At 48.8% G+C, this 18,313-nt stretch overlaps 2 protein-coding genes across 2 annotated transcripts in view; one reads left to right on the top strand and one right to left on the bottom strand.

Annotated features, from left to right (window-relative positions):
* Positions 1-5,424, bottom strand: part of Tmem266 (transmembrane protein 266) — a 76,182-nt gene extending 70,758 nt beyond the window's left edge. Inside the window, exon 1 of the mRNA XM_070042689.1 lies at positions 5,355-5,424. The gene's annotated coding sequence lies outside the window, so the exon portion shown is untranslated. The remainder of the gene's footprint in view (positions 1-5,354) is intronic.
* A 512-nt stretch (positions 5,425-5,936) lies between these two features.
* Nrg4 (neuregulin 4) overlaps positions 5,937-18,313 on the top strand; it is a 70,756-nt gene continuing 58,379 nt past the window's right edge. The window contains exons 1-3 of the mRNA XM_070042808.1: positions 5,937-5,955; positions 8,582-8,730; positions 17,360-17,461. The gene's annotated coding sequence lies outside the window, so the exon portion shown is untranslated. The remainder of the gene's footprint in view (positions 5,956-8,581; positions 8,731-17,359; positions 17,462-18,313) is intronic.

The following is an 18,313-nucleotide window of genomic DNA, read 5'->3' as shown; positions in this document are numbered from 1 at the left end:
CTTTCCCTCCCCACCCCCCACCCCAAAAAAGGGAAGGAATATTATCAGAAAAACTAGTTAGTTAGGGAGCCTTCATGGTCAGCCAAGGAAAGAGAAATATCCTAGGTCCTAGTGTCTTATTACACAGTACATTAAAATGTGCATTATAGATAGCCAACCACAATTCCATAGCTTAGAAATTTCAATCTCTTCTCCTCCCTCATATATTTACATATATATATATATATACATATATATGTATATATATACATATATGTATTTCTTTTTGGGTCTGGTCGTGGGGCCTGAACTCTGGGCCTGGGCACTGTCCCTCAGCTCTTCAGTTCAAGGCTAGCGCTCTACCACTTGAGCCACAGCGCCACTTCCAGCTTTTTTCTTTTTGCTTATGTGGTGCTAAGGAATTGAACCCAGAGCCTCAGGCATGCAAGGCAAGTGCTCTACCACTGAGCGACCTTCCCAGCCCCATATATGTATTTCTTGATAAAGGAAATACAAAATCATGCTTAAGCATCTACAATTGCCTAGATGGTCTTTCCCAGGTTAAACATACATGTCAAGGAAAAAGATGTAGTCCAGGGCTGGGAATGTAGCTTAGTGGTAGAGTGCTCGCCTAGCATGCCTGAAAGCCATGGGTTCAATTCCTCAGTACCACATACACAGAAAAAGCTGGAAGTGGTGCTGTGGCTCAAGTGGTACAGTGCTAGCCTTGCACAAAAGAAGCTCAGGGACAGTTCCCGGGCCCTGAGTTCAAGCCCCAGGATGGCCAAAAAAAAAAAAAAAAAAAAGATGTAGTCCAGAACCATTTTTTAAAAAATGTCCTGAACTGGCCTTTCCTGCTTGAATAGAAGAGAGTAGATTTGTCTACTTCTTGTTTGACAATTATGAGATTCACAACTGGAGAAGAAAGGGATGCATCCCATAGGAAAACCCATTTCCTTCCCAGAAATGAAACAACACTTCATTTTGCTTTCTTCTCCCGCAGTACAATAAGGACTCATCCTAAATTTATCTAATCATACACCGGAAATAGGGTAGCCAAATTCCCTCTCAGCATTTCCTTCCTCTCCCTCCCCTCCCTCCCTTCTCCTCTTTTCTTTTTTCTTTCCTTTCCTTTCGTGTTGGTCCTGGGGCTTGAACTTAGGGCCTGGGTGCTATTCCTGAGTTTTTTTTAATTCAAAGCTGGCACTCTTCCACTTGAAGCAGAGCTCCGCTTCCAGCTTTTGCTAGTTTATTGGAGGTAAGAGTCTCACAGACTTTCCTGCCCAGGCTGACTTCAAACCTTGAGCCACACGCACCCGGCTTCATTTCAGTATTTCCATGAGCATTGGGATATATTCATGTTCCAGAGCAGAGTGCTTTCTGGAAGGCAAGACCACTGTACAGATTGGTTACTAGCAACAGAACTTAGTATTACGCATTTTAAAAAAGGGCAACAGCTTGATGCTTTCAAACCAGCTACCTACACCTTAATTTTTTTTTTTTTGTCAGTCATGGGGCTTGAACTCTGGGCTTGGGTGCTGTCCCTGTGCTCTTCAGCTCAAGGCCAGGGCTCTATCACTTGAGCCACAGCGCCACTTCCAGTTTTCTAGTGGTTTATTGGAGATAAGAGTCTCACAGACTTTTCTGCCCAGGCTGGCTTTGAACCATGATCCTGAGCTCTCAGCCTCCTTAGTAGCTAGGATTATACAGGTGTGAGCTACCGGTGCCCCACTAAAAATTTTGTTTTTATATGATCAACTATATGACTTGAGAAATATATACTAACCCCAGTGGGAAGAATTTCTATTGATACAACTACATGAGAATTACTAGGAATGATAAATCCAATAGCTAAATTATAATAATGCAAACAAGAAATAGAGGAAGGAAGGAAGGAAGGAAGGAAAGAAGGAAGGGAGGGAGGGAGGGAGGGAGGGATGGAGAGAGGGAGGGAGGGAGGGAGGAAAGAAGGGATGAATACAAAGCCCAGAGCTGAGTGCACATGTTTCAAGCGCTGCCAATAAGTACTACAATTATAGAGAGTATAAATTATGGCTCGTGGTGGTATGGAGTCTTATACTCCAGAACAGAGTTGACACAAAAATGTGATGACCAGCATACATACACACAAAAGAATGTTTTATCTGATGCCAGTGGTCCACACTTGTAATCCTAAACTACTCAAGAGACACAGATCTAAGGATTGTGTTGGAAACCAACCCAGGAGGGGAGTCCATGAGACTCTTGTCTCCAATTAACTAGCAAAAAGCCAAAGTAGGACCGTGGTTAAGGTAGCAGAGCACCATTCTTGGGCAAAAAAAAAGACTAAAGAAGAACCTGAGGCCCTGAGTTCCAGTCCCAGTCCCAGCACACACACACACACACACACACACACACACACACACACACACACACACACACACACACAGTGTGATGCCAATGTTTGTGATAACAGGCAGTAAGACCAGAAAATGATGTACAGAACAGCAAAGATGTGGGAAAAAAATGTAAAAGATTCATTCTACCTGAACTCTATATACTGAGTCGGTTTAAATTGAGAGTAAAACAACTTTTTCAACTTTATTGCTTAAATGGGACAATTTCCTGTGAGATTTTTATCTCCAATTTACCACCAGAAAACTGGAAGTGGCACTATGGCTCAAGTGGTAGAGTGCTAGCCTTGAGCTGAAGAGCTGAGGGACAGTGCCCAGGCCCAGAGTTCAATCCCCACGACTGACCAAAAAAAAAAAAAAAAAAAAAAGGAAAAGGGACAATTTCATAGAAGAATGTCTTGGCTCCCCCTGCCCCTCTTTTTAAAATAATTTAAGTAGGTTCAGTGTCATCTCCAAAAATCTCCCAAGACCCCATTTGTGATATCAATTTCTCCTACTTAAAATGCCACAAAGTTGAGCCAGGCACCACCAGTGGCTCACACCTGTAATCCTAGCTACTCAGGAGGCTGAGATCTGAGGATTGCAATTTGAAGCCAGCCCAGACAGGAAAGTCCATGAGACCTTTCACTGAACCCCAGAAAGCCAGAAATGGAGCTGTGACTCAAGTGGTAGAATGCTCGCCTTGAACACAAAGCTCAGGGACAGCACTCAGGCACTGAGTTCAAGCCCCATGGAGGGGCAGGGGGAGCCACAAAGGAGGTGTAGAAACTGGAAAATAGACAATCAAATTTCAGCGAGTATGCTCATGCATAAGCTGGGTCTTAATAAAAAGGTAGATGAACCAAACCAGATATGGAGGTCTCCCCTCTTTCACATGCCCCACCCCCCTTCAGTAATCAGATGCAAGTAGCTGTTTCATTTTTTTTCTTCTGTCCCTGACTGCATGACCTTGGGCAAGTCAGTTAACCTTTCTCAGTTTCAGCTACTCCATCCTCAACAAGGAGATAACAGGTTTGTGGTGCGATTTCCCCAGTACACAAATAATTCCTAACCCAGTCAGTTCCTGGTCAATACTCATAATGAGATAACTTACCACAGGCTCGGCTGTCATATCCAGTATCTTGTGACCACCATTTGCATCCTAACTGTCTAGTGCTAATTGTTCTTTTCACAATATTATTATGGGGGGGTAGGAGAAAGGAAAGGGAAAAGGCTAGGCAATAAACAGCTCATTCCCCCCACCCCCAACACACACTTATTTTTCCAAGCCCTGGGGAAAGAGGTAACATACACTGAAGAGAAATTCAAAGCTTAGGCAAAGACGTTACAGATATAAGCAGACTGACTCACAAACTTCCAATGTATAACATAGGAGCATCAAACCATGGGTACCTTTTATTTTATAAGGAAACCCAAACCAAGCAACATAGAAAAGGAAAAAGAAGAAGAGGAGTAAGGGAGGGAGGGGGAGGGAGAGGGGGAGGAGGGGGAGGAAGAGGAAGAAGAAGAGGAGGAAGAGGAAGAAGAGGAGGAGGAGGAAGAGGAAGAAGAAATGGTTAAAAGGAACCTAAAATGGGCCTGTGCACTCCCTCAATATTGGTGTTCCTGGAAGAGGAATGAGGGGGTGAAGTCTGGGGGCTGATTTCCAACAGGTGGCTAGCTTTTGGTTTTGTTGTTTTTCTTTTTAAGCCAGCCTCAGATGCTCAGCTTTGCGTTGAGTGTGCAAATCCCTCGCGCATGCAGGCCTCCCGCGAGCCCAGCCCGAGCCTCCCGGGTAAGTTAGTAAGCCAGGAACTCCTCCAGATGGCACCGGGTCCCCTCGGCCCGGGAGTCCGGCCTGACAGTCCCCCCAAGCCCCGCCAGCCTTTCCCGCAGAAGCCGCCGGGCGGGCGCTCCGGGACCCGCGGGGGAAGCCCGCTAGGAAGCGGTCACGACCGACCCGGCCGCAAACCCCGGGTGCGGGATTTCCGCCTCCAACCACGGCTGGAAACCAAAAATAGGCGCCCACTGATCACACTGCGATGGGATTCCCCCCCAAACACTCCACCCTCCACCCCATCCACCCCACGACACCAGCACCCCAAATCGCCACCCCCTACACCAGCACCCCCAAATCTCCACCCCCTACACCAGCACCCCCAAATCGCCACCCCACGACACCAGCACCCCAAATCGCCACCCCTCCGCCCCCTACACCAGCACCCCAAATCTTCACCCCACCCACTACACCAGCACCCCCAAACACCACCCCTCCGCCCCCTAGGCCAGCACCCCCAAATCTCCATCGCTACACCAGCACCCCAAATCTCCACCCCCACCCCACTACACCAGCACCCCCCAATCCCCACTCCGATCCCCCAGCACCCCCAAATCGCCACCCCATACATTCCGCTATACCAGCACCCCCAAACCGCCACCCCATACACCCCGCGATACCAGCACCCCAAATCTCCATCGCTATACCAGCACCCCCAAATCGCCACCCCATACACCCCGCTATACTAGCACCCCCAAACCGCCACCCCATACACCCCGCGATGCCAGCACCCCCAAATCTCCATCGCTACACCAGCACCCCAAATCTCCACCCCCACCCCGCTACACCAGCACCCCCCAGTCCCCACCCCCACCCCGACCCCCCAGCACCCCGTCACATGTCTGATTAATAAATGCAAGATGGCACGCGGAGGCAAAGAACGGGCGGCCAGGCGTCGGCCGGCAGCAGGATCCGAACTCGGGCAGTTTGCAAAAAATAAATAAGCAGCATGTGACAGGGGCCGGGTCCGGGCTGGAGGCGAACCCTCGCCCGCCCGGGGCCGGGGTGTGAAGGTCAGCTGCAAGATGGCCCGACCCCCGCCCTCCCCGCACGCACCCCCCGCGGGTGCCCCCCGCACCCCAGCCTCCCGCCCCGCGCTCCGGCCGGCGGGACCCCCGCGGGGAGGCCCCGGGAGCCGCGGCCGCGGCGGCGGCGGGGACACGTACCTGTGCCCGGGCTCGGGTGCTGCGCTCCGCGGCGGGCCGGGCCGGGCCCAGCTCCGGGGATCCCTCCTCCGCCCCCTCCGCGGCCCCTCGCGGCCCCGCCGCTCCCTCCGCCCACCGCGCTCGGGGGCGCGCGCTCACGCGCGGCCTCGCGCCGGCGGCTCCCGCGCCCGCGCCTGCGCTCTCGCCGCCCCGCGGGTCTCGTGCGCCCGCGCACCCGCGCGCGTCTCTACCCGGCTCCCTCGCCGCTGCCCGCGAGCGCGCGTCCCCGCCGTGCGCGCCCCCGAGCGCGCGGCCGCGGTGGCGCGGCTGTCTAGGAAACGGCGGGCGACGCGGCGGCTCCGCGGCCCCGCGCGCCAGTCCCCTCAGGGGGCGGAGGCCGGGGGTTCCCGCCGCCACCCCGCCTCCGCCGTGCGGGGGAGCGGGTCGCGGGGACCGTGTGTGTGACCCGAGCTCCCCAGGTCCGCGCGCGGCGGGAGCAACAAGTGCGGAGGCCGGGGCGGGGGTCGCGTGGGCCTGGGGGCCACGAGGGCCGGGGCCTCCGCCGCTGGGGGGGGACGCCCGGCACAGAGCCGGCCGCAGCCGGGCCGCCAGCTTCCCACCGGTGAGAGCGAGGCCGGGACCCACCCGGGGCGGCCCCTCAGTACCCTCCCCTCAGCACCCCCTCCCCGCAGAACCCCCTCCCCGCAGAACCCCCTCCCTCCTCAGGACCCCCTCCCTTCAGGACCCCCTCCCCTCAGGACCCCCTCCCCCCCTCAGGACCCCCTCCCCTCAGCACCCCCTCCCCGCAGAACCCCCTCCCTCCTCAGGACCCCCTCCCTCCTCAGGACCCCCTCCCCTCAGGACCCCCTCCCCCCCTCAGGACCCCCTCCCCTCAGGACCCCCTCCCCCCCTCAGGACCCCCTCCCCTCAGGACCCCTCCTCAGGACCCCCTCCCCGCAGGACCTCCCCCCTCAGGACCCCCTCCCCCCTCAGTACCTCCTCCCCTCAGGATCCCTGCTCCCCTCAGGACCCCCTCCCCTCAGGACCCCCCTCCCCTTAGAACCCCCTCCCCCCTCAGGACCCCCTCCCCTCAGGACCCCCACTCCCCTCAGGACCCCCTCCTCTCAGGACGCCCTCCCCTCAGGACCCCCCTACCCTCAGGACCCCCTCCCATCAGGACCCCCTCCCCTCAAGATCCCTGCTCCCCCTCAGGACCCCCTCCCCTCAGGACCCCCCTCCCCTTAGAACCCCCTCCCCCCTCAGGACCCCCTCCCCTCAGGACCCCCACTCCCCTCAGGACCCCCTCCTCTCAGGACGCCCTCCCCTCAGGACCCCCCTACCCTCAGGACCCCCTCCCATCAGGACCCCCTCCCCTCAGGATCCCTGCTCCCCCTCAGGACTCCCTCCCCTCAGGACCCCCTTCCCTCAGGACTCCCTCCCCTCAGGACCCCCCTCCCCTCAGGACCCCCTCCTCTCAGGACCCCCTCCCCTCAGGACCCCCCTACCCTCAGGACCCCCTCCCATCAGGACCCCTAATCCCCCTCAGGACCCCCTCCCATCAGGACCCCCTCCCATCAGGACCCCTGCTCCCCCTCAGGACTCCCTCTCCTCAGGACCCCCTTCCCTCAGGACTCCCTCCCCTCAGGACCCCCTCCCCTCAGTACCCCCTCCCCTCAGGACCCCTGCTCCCTTCAGGACCCCCTCCCCTCAGGACCCCCTCCTCTCAGGACCCCCCTCCCCTCAGGACCCCCTCCCATCAGGACCCCCTCCCCTCAGGACCCCCACTCCCCTCAGGACCCACTCCCCTCAGGACCCCCTCCTCTCAGGACCCCCTCCCCTCAGGACCCCCCTACCCTCAGGACCCCCTCCCATCAGGACCCCCTCCCCTCAGGATCCCTGCTCCCTTCAGGACCCCCTCCCCTCAGGACCCCTGCTCCCCCTCAGGACTCCCTCCCCTCAGGACCCCCTCCTCTCAGGACCCTCTCTCCCCCTCAGGACTCCAGCTCCTCAGGATCCCCTCCCCTCAGGACCCCTGCTCTCCCTCAGGACTCCGGCTCCTCAGGATCCCCTCCCCTCAGGACCCTCTCTCCCCCTCGGGACTCCGGCTCCTCAGGACCCCCTTCCCTCAGGACCCCTGCTCCCCCTCAGGACTCCGGCTCCTCAGGACCCCCTCCCCCCTTAGAACCTCCCTTTCAGGGCCTTTGCCCCCCCCAGGACCCCCTCCTCCCTGGGGACCCCCCTGCTCCCCTCAGGACCCTCTCCCGCCTCATGACCCCCACCCCCTCAGGACCCCCACTTCCCCCTCAGGATTTCCCCTGCTGAAAAGTGTTTCTCTCACACACACTCCTTTTCATTCTCTTCTTTTGGGGGGTGGTCCTGGGGCTTGAACTCAGGGCCTGGGCACTGTACTTTGGCTCCTCCCTTCCTCCCATCACTTTACTTCTGGCTTTGTTTTCCTGGTTAATTGGTGTCTCTCTCCTCCAACCTTGATCCTCAGAACTCAGCCTCCTGAGAAGCTAAGATTACAGGTGTGAGCCCCCTGGTGCCCGGCCCCTTTTGCAATTTTCCACTCTTAAGCTGTGGGAGACATTTATTTTTAACCACTTGGAGCCCCTCACCCCCAAGAAATTACAATACCACACATATACCCCATGAGTGCTGTACCAGAAAAAGGAAGATTTTTTTTCCCCCTGGAGATGAGCTGTCTCACTCTAGTTGGGAACGTTTGTTCCAGGACCAACATTTCTGTTTAATGGGTGCAGAGTGGACTCACAGAGCAATCTGGATGCACCCACAGAAAGTCTCAGTGGGTTAATTAAAAATTCCTCACCAAAGCTGGGCTGATGCCTGTAATCCCAGCTACTCAAGAAGCTGAGACCTAAGGGTGTCAGTTCCAGACCAACCCAGGCAGGAAAGTTTGTAGGACTTTTTATCTCCAATTAACTACTAAAAAGTCTAAAATGGAGCTCTGGCTCAAGTGCACCAACCTTGATTGAAAAAGCTAAGGGACAGCACGCAGGCCCTGAGTTCAAGTCTCAGAACTGACACAAAAACCAGCCCGTACAAATGCAAAACTCTTTATAATGTCCGTAGTGCTGTAACAGATATTTAAGGCTAGTTGCTTTTAATTTGTGGTCTTCCATTAATTTAAGCTAAAAATACAGCCATTGTTTATGGGGTCCTGACCGTTTTATGTTCAAACAATTGTAAAGATTCAAAACCATGGTTTCTTTTCTTTTTTCGGTTAGTTGTGGGTCCTGAACTCTGGGCCTGGGCGCTGTCCCTCAGCTCTTCAGTTCAAGGCTAGTGCTCTACCACTTAGAGCCACAGAGCTACTTCCGGCTTTTTCTGCTGATGTGGTGCCGAGGAATCAAACCCAGGGCCTCATGCATGCAAGGTAAGCGCTCTACCACTGAGCTACCTTCCCAGCCCTGGAAACTGTTGTTTCTAAGACACGTATGTTCCAAGATGGCCTTTGGCTTTATTGACAGCTTTCATTCCCAGTTCTTATATACCTCTTTTAAAGTAGCTTTATTCACAATTTAATGTACATTAATTGTACAGATTATGGTGGCTTTTACTTTTTTAATGGTTCTGGGACTTTAACTCAGGGCCTGAGTGTTCGTTGTCCCTAAACTTTTCTGTCAGATCTCCAGCCTCCTGAATAGTTAGGATTGTAGTCATAGCTATCCGCATCCGGCTTTACATTGTGGGTGTTGCTCTGGTTTTTTTTGTTTTTTTGTTTTTTGTTTTTTGTTTTTTGGTCAGTCGTGGGGCTTGAACTCTGGTTCTGGGCGCTGTCCCTCAGCTCTTCAGCTCAAGGTGAGAGCTCTACCACTTGAGCCACAGTACCACTTTCGGGTTTCTGGTGGTTGATTGGAGATAAGAGTCTCACGGACTTTCCTGCCCAGGCTGACTTTGAACAGCAATCCTCAGATCTCAGCCTACTGAGTAGCTAGGATGACAGGAGGGAGCCACCAGTGCCTGGCTTGTTCTGTTTTGTTTTGAATCTTGTCCAATCTTGTTCATTTTCTTTCTACTCAGGACCCTTTTCTCTCTGCCCTTTTCCCTCCTACACCTTTCCTTAAAAGTCTGTCTTCTTAGCTGGGCACTGATGGCTCATGCCTGTAATTTTAGCTACTCAGGAGGCTGAGATCTGAGGATCACATTTCAAAGCAGGAAAGTCAGAGAGACTCTTATCTCCAAAAAAACCACTAGAAAACCGGAAGTGGCTCTGTGGCTCAAGTGGTAGAGTGCTCACCTTGAGCTGAAGATCTAAAGGACAGCATCCAAGCCCAGAGTTCAAGCCCCACAACTGACCAAAACAAACAAAACTGTCTTCTTGGGGCTGGGAAGGTGGCTCAGTGCCTTGAATGCATGAGACACTGGCTTGGATTCCTCAGCACCATATAAACAGAAAAAGCTAGAAGTGGCGCTGTGGCTCAAGTGGTAGAGCACTAGCCTTGAGCTGGAGAGCTGAGGGACAGCGCCCAGGCCCAGAGTTCAGGCCCTACGACCAACCAAAAAAATAAAAAAGTTGAAGTTCATGTTACTTGAGTTGAATATTTTTCCCATAGAGTGGTTATCTAAGAGAAATCTTTATGCAAATTATGCACTAATACCTTTTACCCAATTTTTTTAAGTGCACTGCTCCTCTCCCACAACCTTTCCCAGCCTCTTCCCTCTCAGTCTGTACAAATTGTAGGTGAAACCATTTTAAGTTGTAAAATGAAGAAAAAGTCCCAACTATTTCTTAGCTTTATGTTTCCCCCTAGTGGTAACCTGCTTCCACTGCATATACCTAAACTTGGGGAGGGTGTGTGTGTGTGTGTGTGTGTGTGTGTGTGTGTGTGTGTGTGTGTGTGTGTGTGTGTGTGTGTGTGTGTGTGTGTGTGTGTGTGTGTGTGTGTGTGTGTGTGTGTGTGTGTGTGTGTGTGTGTGTGTGTAGTGGGGGTCAGGGGGATGGTGGGGAGAGCAGGCACAGGGGAGCTCTTTCTCCCTTTTGATATTCTTAAATCAGATGCTTTCTCCAGGCTTGGCTATATCTACAGCAGTTGTCTCTGTCTTTGGTGTGAATACTATGAGCAGATTTTAGATCCTCACTGAATGCCACTGAAATCTGATTTCCAGGAGACCAACTTGTTTTTTTTATTTTTAGCTGTCTCAGGTGATTCTTGCTGATGGAGAGGTTGGGGAATCCTAGAACTATAAATAGTGTACCTGCTACCTCAGTAGGCAGCTGGGGCCCAAGGAGAGGGAGTTTTGTGGGGTTGGAGGCATGGATCAATTAGTAGAGGGCTACCAAAGAGCAAAAGCATCAGGCACACAGTTCAAGTCCTGGTCCCAGACCAAAAAGAAGAAGAAGAAGAAGAAAAAGAGGAGGAGGAGGAGGAGGAGGAGGAGGAGGAGGAGGAGGAGGAGGAGGAGGAGGAGGAGGAGGAAGAGGAGGGGGAGGAGGAGGAGGGGGAGGAGGAGGAGGAGGGGGAGGAGGAGGAGGGGGAGGGGGAGGAGGAGGGGAGGGGGAGGAGGAGGAGGAGGAGGAAGAGGAAGAAGAAAGAGTTTTGTGAGTCTGTGGGTCCCATTGTATCAGGAAAATGGTGCCATAAAACATGAGTATGGGAGTGGAACAAACTGTTTAAGCTTTGTGTAGTGCATTTTTTTTTCTTTTTGCATTGTGGTTTGTGGCCAAACTGGCTAGATAGAGACTTTGTCTACACTAGCACCCCACCACATGCAAAAACTGTCCCCTCAAGAATATCATGATCACAGATATAAGAAGTGTGTGCATGTAGACAGTTGTAAGATTACAGGTGGCCAACTGGAGGTTGTATTTATTCTATGTGTGTGTCCAAAAAAGATTAATAGTACAGCCTAAAAATAAATTTGGGCCAGGCACTGGTTGCTCATGCCTGTCATCCTAGCTACTCAAGAGGCTGAGATCTGAAAATTGTGATTCAAAACCAGCCCAGAGCTGGGAAAGTAGCTCAGTGGTAGAGTGCTTGCCTAGTATGCATGAAGCCCAAGGTTTGATTCCTCAGCACCATATAAACAGAAAGAGCCGGAAGTGGTGCTATGGCTCAAGTGATGGAGTCCTAGCCTTGAGCAAAAGAAGCTCAGGGACAGCACCTAGGTTCTGAGTTCAAGCCCCAGGAATGGCCACAAACAAAACAAAAAACAGCCCAGGCAGGAAAGGCCGTGGCACTTTTAACTCCAATGAACTGCCAGAAAACTGAAAGTGGTGCTGTGGCTCAAAGTAGTAGCTCACTAGCCTTGAGCAGAAAAGTTCAAGGCCCTGAGTTCAAGCCTCACAACCAACATAAATAAAAATAAATAAATAAATAAATAAATAAAATTAAAAAATAAATTTGGGCCAGGTGCCAGTGGCTCATGCCTGTAATTCTAGCTACTCAGGAGCTGAGATCTGAGAATCACATAGCCTAGGCAGAAAAGTCCATGAGACTCTTATCCTGAAAGTAGCGCTGTGGCTCACGTGGTAGAGCACTCGTCTAGAGCATAAAAAGGCTCAGGGGTAGCACCAGACGCTGTGTTCAAGCCTCAGGATTGGCAAAAATAAATAAATAAAAATAAAAAAATAAGTTTGGCAGTCCTGCGGATTTGAACTTGAGGACTTACATTTGCTAGGCTGGCATGATTCCACTGAGCCACACCTCCAGGATCAGGTCTCATTTCCCATGTGAGCCACAGCCAGCCTACTTTTAGGCTTTCCATTGATGGTAAGACTCCACAGTACCCAGCTTCCCTCTGTGGAAACAGTCTCAAGGACTTTTCTGCCTGGGCTGTCCTGGCACCACAGCCCTCCCAATCTCAGCCTTCCACGTGGTTTGGGATGACCAGCATATGCTACTATACTCAGCTATGGTTTGAGAAGGAGGTCTCCTAGACTTTGTCCCCCCGAGACTGGCTTCTAACTATCAGTGCCTGGTACTGTTCAGTTTCTGTTCACTGGAGGCTGCAACTTGGAAAATAATATGATCCCCCGTGATTTATGAATAATAAAAACTTGAATAATTACCAAAAAAGGAAGAAAAAGTGGCTTTTCTCACACAAGTAATTTTCAGCCCCACTTCTCTAAACCAAAATCATAGGAAGTAGGCAACAGAGGCGGTGGAGCCATAGGAAGGGCGTCCATTTCCAACCCACCTCAGTGCCACAAGGTTGCTAACCGTGCAGATTCTCCTGAGATGGTTCTGGAGGCTCAACATCCAAGATGAAGTAATTCCATCGGTCACCTTCCAGTAAGGGCCTAGCACTGGATGCTAGCACAAAGTTCAGAGCTCATGTGGGAGGAAGAGCTGCATAGATTTTGGTATTTTGGAGGGGTGGGAGGAACAGTACAGTGATTTGAACTCAGCACTTTTGCCATTGCTAGGCAGGCTCTACTGTTGAGCCAGCACGCCAGAGTTTTTTGCTTTGCTTCATGCCCAGGATCTTCCCTGGACCACAGTAGGCCTATTATAGGTTTCCTGTTGTGGCATCCATCACTACACCCACCTTCTTTCCATTGAGATGAAGTCCCATGGACTTTCCCACCTGGGATGGGCTGGAACATCAGTCCCCACCCCATCTCATGCCATCTTCCCCCATAGCTGAGATCACAGGCATGAGCCACTGGTACAGGGTTACAGTTCATAGCTTGACACAGGAAGCCAGAGGCCTCCATCCCTCTGAGGGCAGCTCCATCCATAATCTAAGGACATCTCCCTAAACTTCACCTCTTAAAGAGTCCACTTCATCTCCCAACTCTTCCAATCTGGGGTCCAAAACACGAACCCTTGGGAACAAGCCCCCTACAACCTGAGCAGCAGGCATCTTCTCAATAAATGGCCCCATTTACATTTTCACTTTCTGGGAGAGACTATTGACATAGCTCAGAGTTACACTCTTAGCCTAATTAGGGAGCGCCTTCTGAAAACTGGTTTGCCACACTGAATTATACAGTAAGAAATTCTGGAAACGTGTACAACCAAATAAAAATCTTCAGAGATAGTTTGTTGAATCCAGTGGAAGAACTTCAGTATAAAGTCATGGCTTTTTATAGAACAGTCTTTTAGTTCTGTACTGTTGTCTGTTTATTACTTCCCAAGTGATCTTTTACTCTAAATACTTTATGTAAGAACACATCCTTTTCTTCCAGTTGTATTTTTTTTTCTAGTCCTGGGGCTTGAACTCTGAGCTTATTTTTGCTCAAGGCTAGCACTCTACCACTTGAGCCACATTGCCACTTCCGACTTTTTCTGTTTATGTGGTCCTGAGGAATTGAATCCAGGGCTTCATTCATGCTAGCATTCAAGCACTCTACCACTAAGTCACATTCCCAGCCCCCAGTTGTCTTTTTAAATGTTTTCAGCATTACGGAAAAAAAGGATTTATTCCAAATACTTGACTATATGAGGTTTGAGGTTTTGCTTTTCTATTCTTGTCTTTCTGAAAATTAGTTACATGGCAATAACCATGTAGCCAGCTTTTTGTATAATAAGATACTTGAATACCAATCATAGGAAAATGTGGGGGCTGGGATGTAGCTCAGTAGCAAAGTGCTTGTCTAGCAAGTGCAACATCCTGGGTTTGATCCCCAGTACCAAACAAACAAACAAACAAAAAACAGTTTTAAAAAACCCCAACCAAAGGAAAATATGGGGCTAAGCAGAATAGACTTATTTTTATGGATTTAATTCATTGAAAAATATGTACTGGCTTTTAAAGAAAGGTAATATTAAAAAATTTTGTTTGTCACATATGGAAAAAATATGATCTAAATAATTGTTATAAAACCTGAAACGGTGTGACAATGCAGATTCTATTGTTGCTGGCTCTAAAGATGTAGATAGTAACTTTGGGGTGTCAAGCATTATTTGCTGCCTAATAGTTTGCTTTCGTTTTCTGATGTACCCTGAGTCAAGCTGCCCATATAAATACTAATATTGTGTTTTTGTTTTGTTTTTGTCAGTTATAGAGCTTGAACTCTGGGCCTGAACACTGTCCCTGACCTCTTCAGCTCAAGGCTAGCACACTACCACTTGAGCCACAGCACCACCAGTTTTCTGGTGGTTCATTGGAGATAAGAGTCTCATGGACTTTCTTGCCTGGGCTGGCTTTGAACCACAATACTAATACCTCAGTCTCCTGAGTAGCTAGGATGACAGTCATGAGCCACCGGTGTCTGTCTAATATTGTTTCTTAAAATATTTTTATTGTTATTATAAAGGTGATGTACAGACGGGTTACATATAAGTCAGGTAGAGAGTACATTTATTTCTGGACAGGGTCACCCCTTATAAGTACTACTAATGTAAGGCCAGCAAAGTTGACTCAAAGCAGAATGGTAGGAAAATTGTCAGCAATCTCACATCCTTTATGAATATAACCTATGACTGTGCTATGGAAACCAAACATGTAAAGTCTATTTATATATAACATTATTTAGAAAGAAAAATTATGCCCAAACTCCCACTTGATTTGTTCATGTCTAATAATCAACCCATAATCACAGTTGTTGCTAATTGCTAATATATGGTGAAATAAACATATCAAAATTCTCATCACTATTTAGGAATGAAATTTTAAATGTGAAATGGATTTTTTTGTAATACCAATTATTTTCAGAGAAAGAGGAGTTCAGATATATTTTATGTGGAATCTTAAAACAATTTATATGCCCTGTATGTGGGGTTTTGAGACTTTTTTTTTCCTGTCAATCATAGGGCTTGAACTCTGGGCCTGAGCTCTTCAGCTCAAGGCCAGTGCTCTGCCACTTGGGCCACAGCACCATTTCTGGTTTTCTGGCCATTAATTGGAGATGAGTTTCATGGACATTCCTGCCTGGGCTGGCTTTGAACTGCTATCCTCAGCTCTCAGCTTCCTGAGTAGCTAGGATTACAGGTGTGCGGCCCTGAGGCCGGATGAGACTTTCTTTACATTTCATTCCTCAGAGAAAATACGTTCAGTCTGTAGCCATAGCATGTTAATATTTGTGTGTGTGCATGCATGTGCATGTGTGTATTTGTGCATCTGTGCCAGGTCTTGAACTCAGGACCTCATGTTTTTTCTCACCTTCCTTGTTCTTGGTTGTCACTCACTTAGACACCTCCAGTTTGGTACTGAAGACAGAATCTCTCTTGGACTTAGACTTTTCTATCCAGGCTGGCTTCAAACTGTGATCTTCTAGGTCTTAGTCTCCCAAATAGACAAAATTACAGTCACAAACCCCAGTTCCTGAACATAGTCTTTAAATATTGGCGTTCTCAGGAAAGTACTCCTTACTAGATCTGGTTGTGAGTTCACCTCTAAATGTATGACTATTTGATTGATGTCTGACTCTTACAGAAGTACAGGAACCCTTTGGGATTTCTTCATCATTTTACTTTCTAGATGCTCAGTGCAGTATCTGGTATGGCATAGGTATTAAAAATGTATGTTGAGCCAGGCAGAAGCTGGATATTAGTGGTTCATGCCTATAATCCTAGCTACTCAGGAAGCTGAGATCTGAGGATAAAGGTTTGAAGCCAGCCAAGGCAGAAAAGTCTCTATGAGGCTCTTATCTCCAATTAATTACTCAAAAACTGGAAGTGGAGCTGTGGCTTAAGGTGGTCAAGAGCTAGCCATGAGGTAAAGAGCTCAGGGATAGTGCCCAGGCCCCACAACTGACAAAAAAATCTCTATCTACTATCTATCTATCTATCTATCTATCTATCTATCTATCTATCTATCTATCTATCTATCTATCTGTCTGTCTGTCTGTCTGTCTGTCTGTCTGTCTGTCTGTCTGTCTGTCTGTCTGTCTGTCTAGAAGCAATGGTAAGTAGGTAGTATTGCATTGTGGAGCAAGGCAGACCTAGGTTTTTTTGTTTGTTTGTTTGTTTGTTTTTCCAGTCATGGGGCCTGAACTCTGGTTTTGGGCACTCTTCAGCTCAAGGCTAGCACTCTACTACTTGTGCCACAGCGCCACTTCCAACTTTCTCTGCTTATGTGGTACTGAAGAATTGAACCCAGGCAGTATTTTCACAATAAAAAAAAAAAAAAAGAATTGAACCCAGGGCCTCATGCATGCAGGGCAAGCACTCTACCACTGAACCACCTTCCCAACCCCAGACCTGGGTTTTAATCATGGTACTGCCAATTGTGAACTATAGTCTTGGGGAACTCCATTTAAATCTCTTAGACCCAGTTCCTTCTCTATAAAATGAAGATAATCTTTATATTGGAAGATTTTTGTTAAGGTCTCTGTACCATATACAAAGATTCCATTACTTTTCTTGGTATACACCATAGCATAAATAATAGCATATTGTATATAGCCTGATATTATTTTGAAAACCTAAATATCTGTGATCGTTATGCATTGCCTTTTAAAAGCAGCTAGGAAAAAACAGAAGAAACAAGCCCTTGAAATTCTAAAGTAAAACCCAATCAACTATATTTAGCTACAGTGTAAACAAGGCACAAAATTCTAGACTGCATTAAAATTTAATTATCTGCTTCTGGATGACTTCGTGTTGCACCACAATAGTTGGATAAAACAATGAGAAATATAAGGAAAGTAAGTATGGTAATGAATTTGGAGGGAGAATATTTAAGACCCATTGTTTCTTTTTAGATACTTAGTAAGAGATCTTCCTCTGACATCTGCAGCAAGGAATATTTAAGACATTGAGAATGACTTAGTAATGATTTTATCTTTATGGAAATAGCATGGGATCCTCCTGATACCCTCATTCCATTTTTATAACAATAATTCAAAATGTGGGCCCTTGGACTATAAAAGTTATCTTGGAATCTTACTGATTTTGATGGATCATATAAAGTATGCTTTTTTTCCTCTTTTTTTTTTTTTACCATTTAGTTGGTAGAGTTTATAGAAATAAAGTTTAAAGATAAACTTACATCTTACCAAAAATATAAAAATATCAAGTTCTATAATGGTGAAGTTAATTTACATGTGTAACTTAGAGATGTTTGTTATATCTTTATATCACAAAAGCTAAATTAAGCAAGAGTTTTATTTTCAGAATGCTGTTCTTGGAAGCGGAGTGCAGACAAGCCCACATAATGAGATGAGCAACATTTTAAAGAATGCTTGCTTCTCCAGGTTCCCTTCTGCTGAATGCAAGGTGAGAGCAGTTGTACCATTTCCTTTCATTAGGTCCCTCATGGCTTCAGAAATGGGGTACAGTGGGTCTGGGAAGGTGGCTCAGTGGTAGAGCGCTTGCCTTGCATGCCTGAGGCCCTGGGTTCAATTCCTCAGCACCACATAAGTAAAAAGAAAAAAGCTCGAAGTGGTGCTGTGGCTCAAGTGGTAGAGCGCTAGCCTTGAGCTGAAGAGTTGAGGGACAGTGCCCAGGCCCAGAGTTCAGGCCCCACTACTGGACCCCCCCAAAAAAGAAATGGGGTACAGGGAACTGGGAAGGTGGCTCAGTGGTAGAGCGCTTGCTTTGCATACATGAAGCCCTGAGTTTGATTCCTCAGCACCACATACACAAAAAGAAAAAAGCCGGAAGTGGTGCTGTGGCTCAAGTGGTAGAGTACTAGCCTTGAGCTGAAGAGCTGAGGGACAGCACCCAGGCCCAGAGTTCAGGCCCCACGACCAGACCTCCCTCTCCCCCCAAAAAAGCAAAAAAAGAAAAAGAAATGGGGTACAATTGTGAGGGACAGAACTGACTCCAGGCTCTGGGAGCTGCAACTGCTGTACTGGGTGGTCATTCTTAGCTATTCCTTAATGGTGTGTTGGACTTTAAATTTATTGATGTAACCCCTGCCTGCTTACTTCTAACCATGTTCTTTTATTAAAGAGTAATTTACGTACTATAAAATACATAGATCTCGCCAAGCACTGGTGGCTCATCCCTGCAATCCTAGCTAGGCAGGAGGCTGAGATTTGAGGATTGCAGTTTGAAGCCAGTCCTGGAAGAAATGTCTGTGAGATCCTTAGCTCCACTTACCCACCCACACACAAAAGAGCCAGA

This window comes from Dipodomys merriami, unplaced genomic scaffold (assembly GCF_024711535.1).
Source record: "Dipodomys merriami isolate MVZ:Mamm:240054 unplaced genomic scaffold, mDipMer1.0.p SCAF_33, whole genome shotgun sequence".
Classification (NCBI taxonomy): Eukaryota; Metazoa; Chordata; class Mammalia; order Rodentia; family Heteromyidae; genus Dipodomys; species Dipodomys merriami.
The sequence above is the reverse complement of the archived record's forward strand: the minus strand, read 5'-3'. Positions and strand labels throughout refer to the sequence as shown.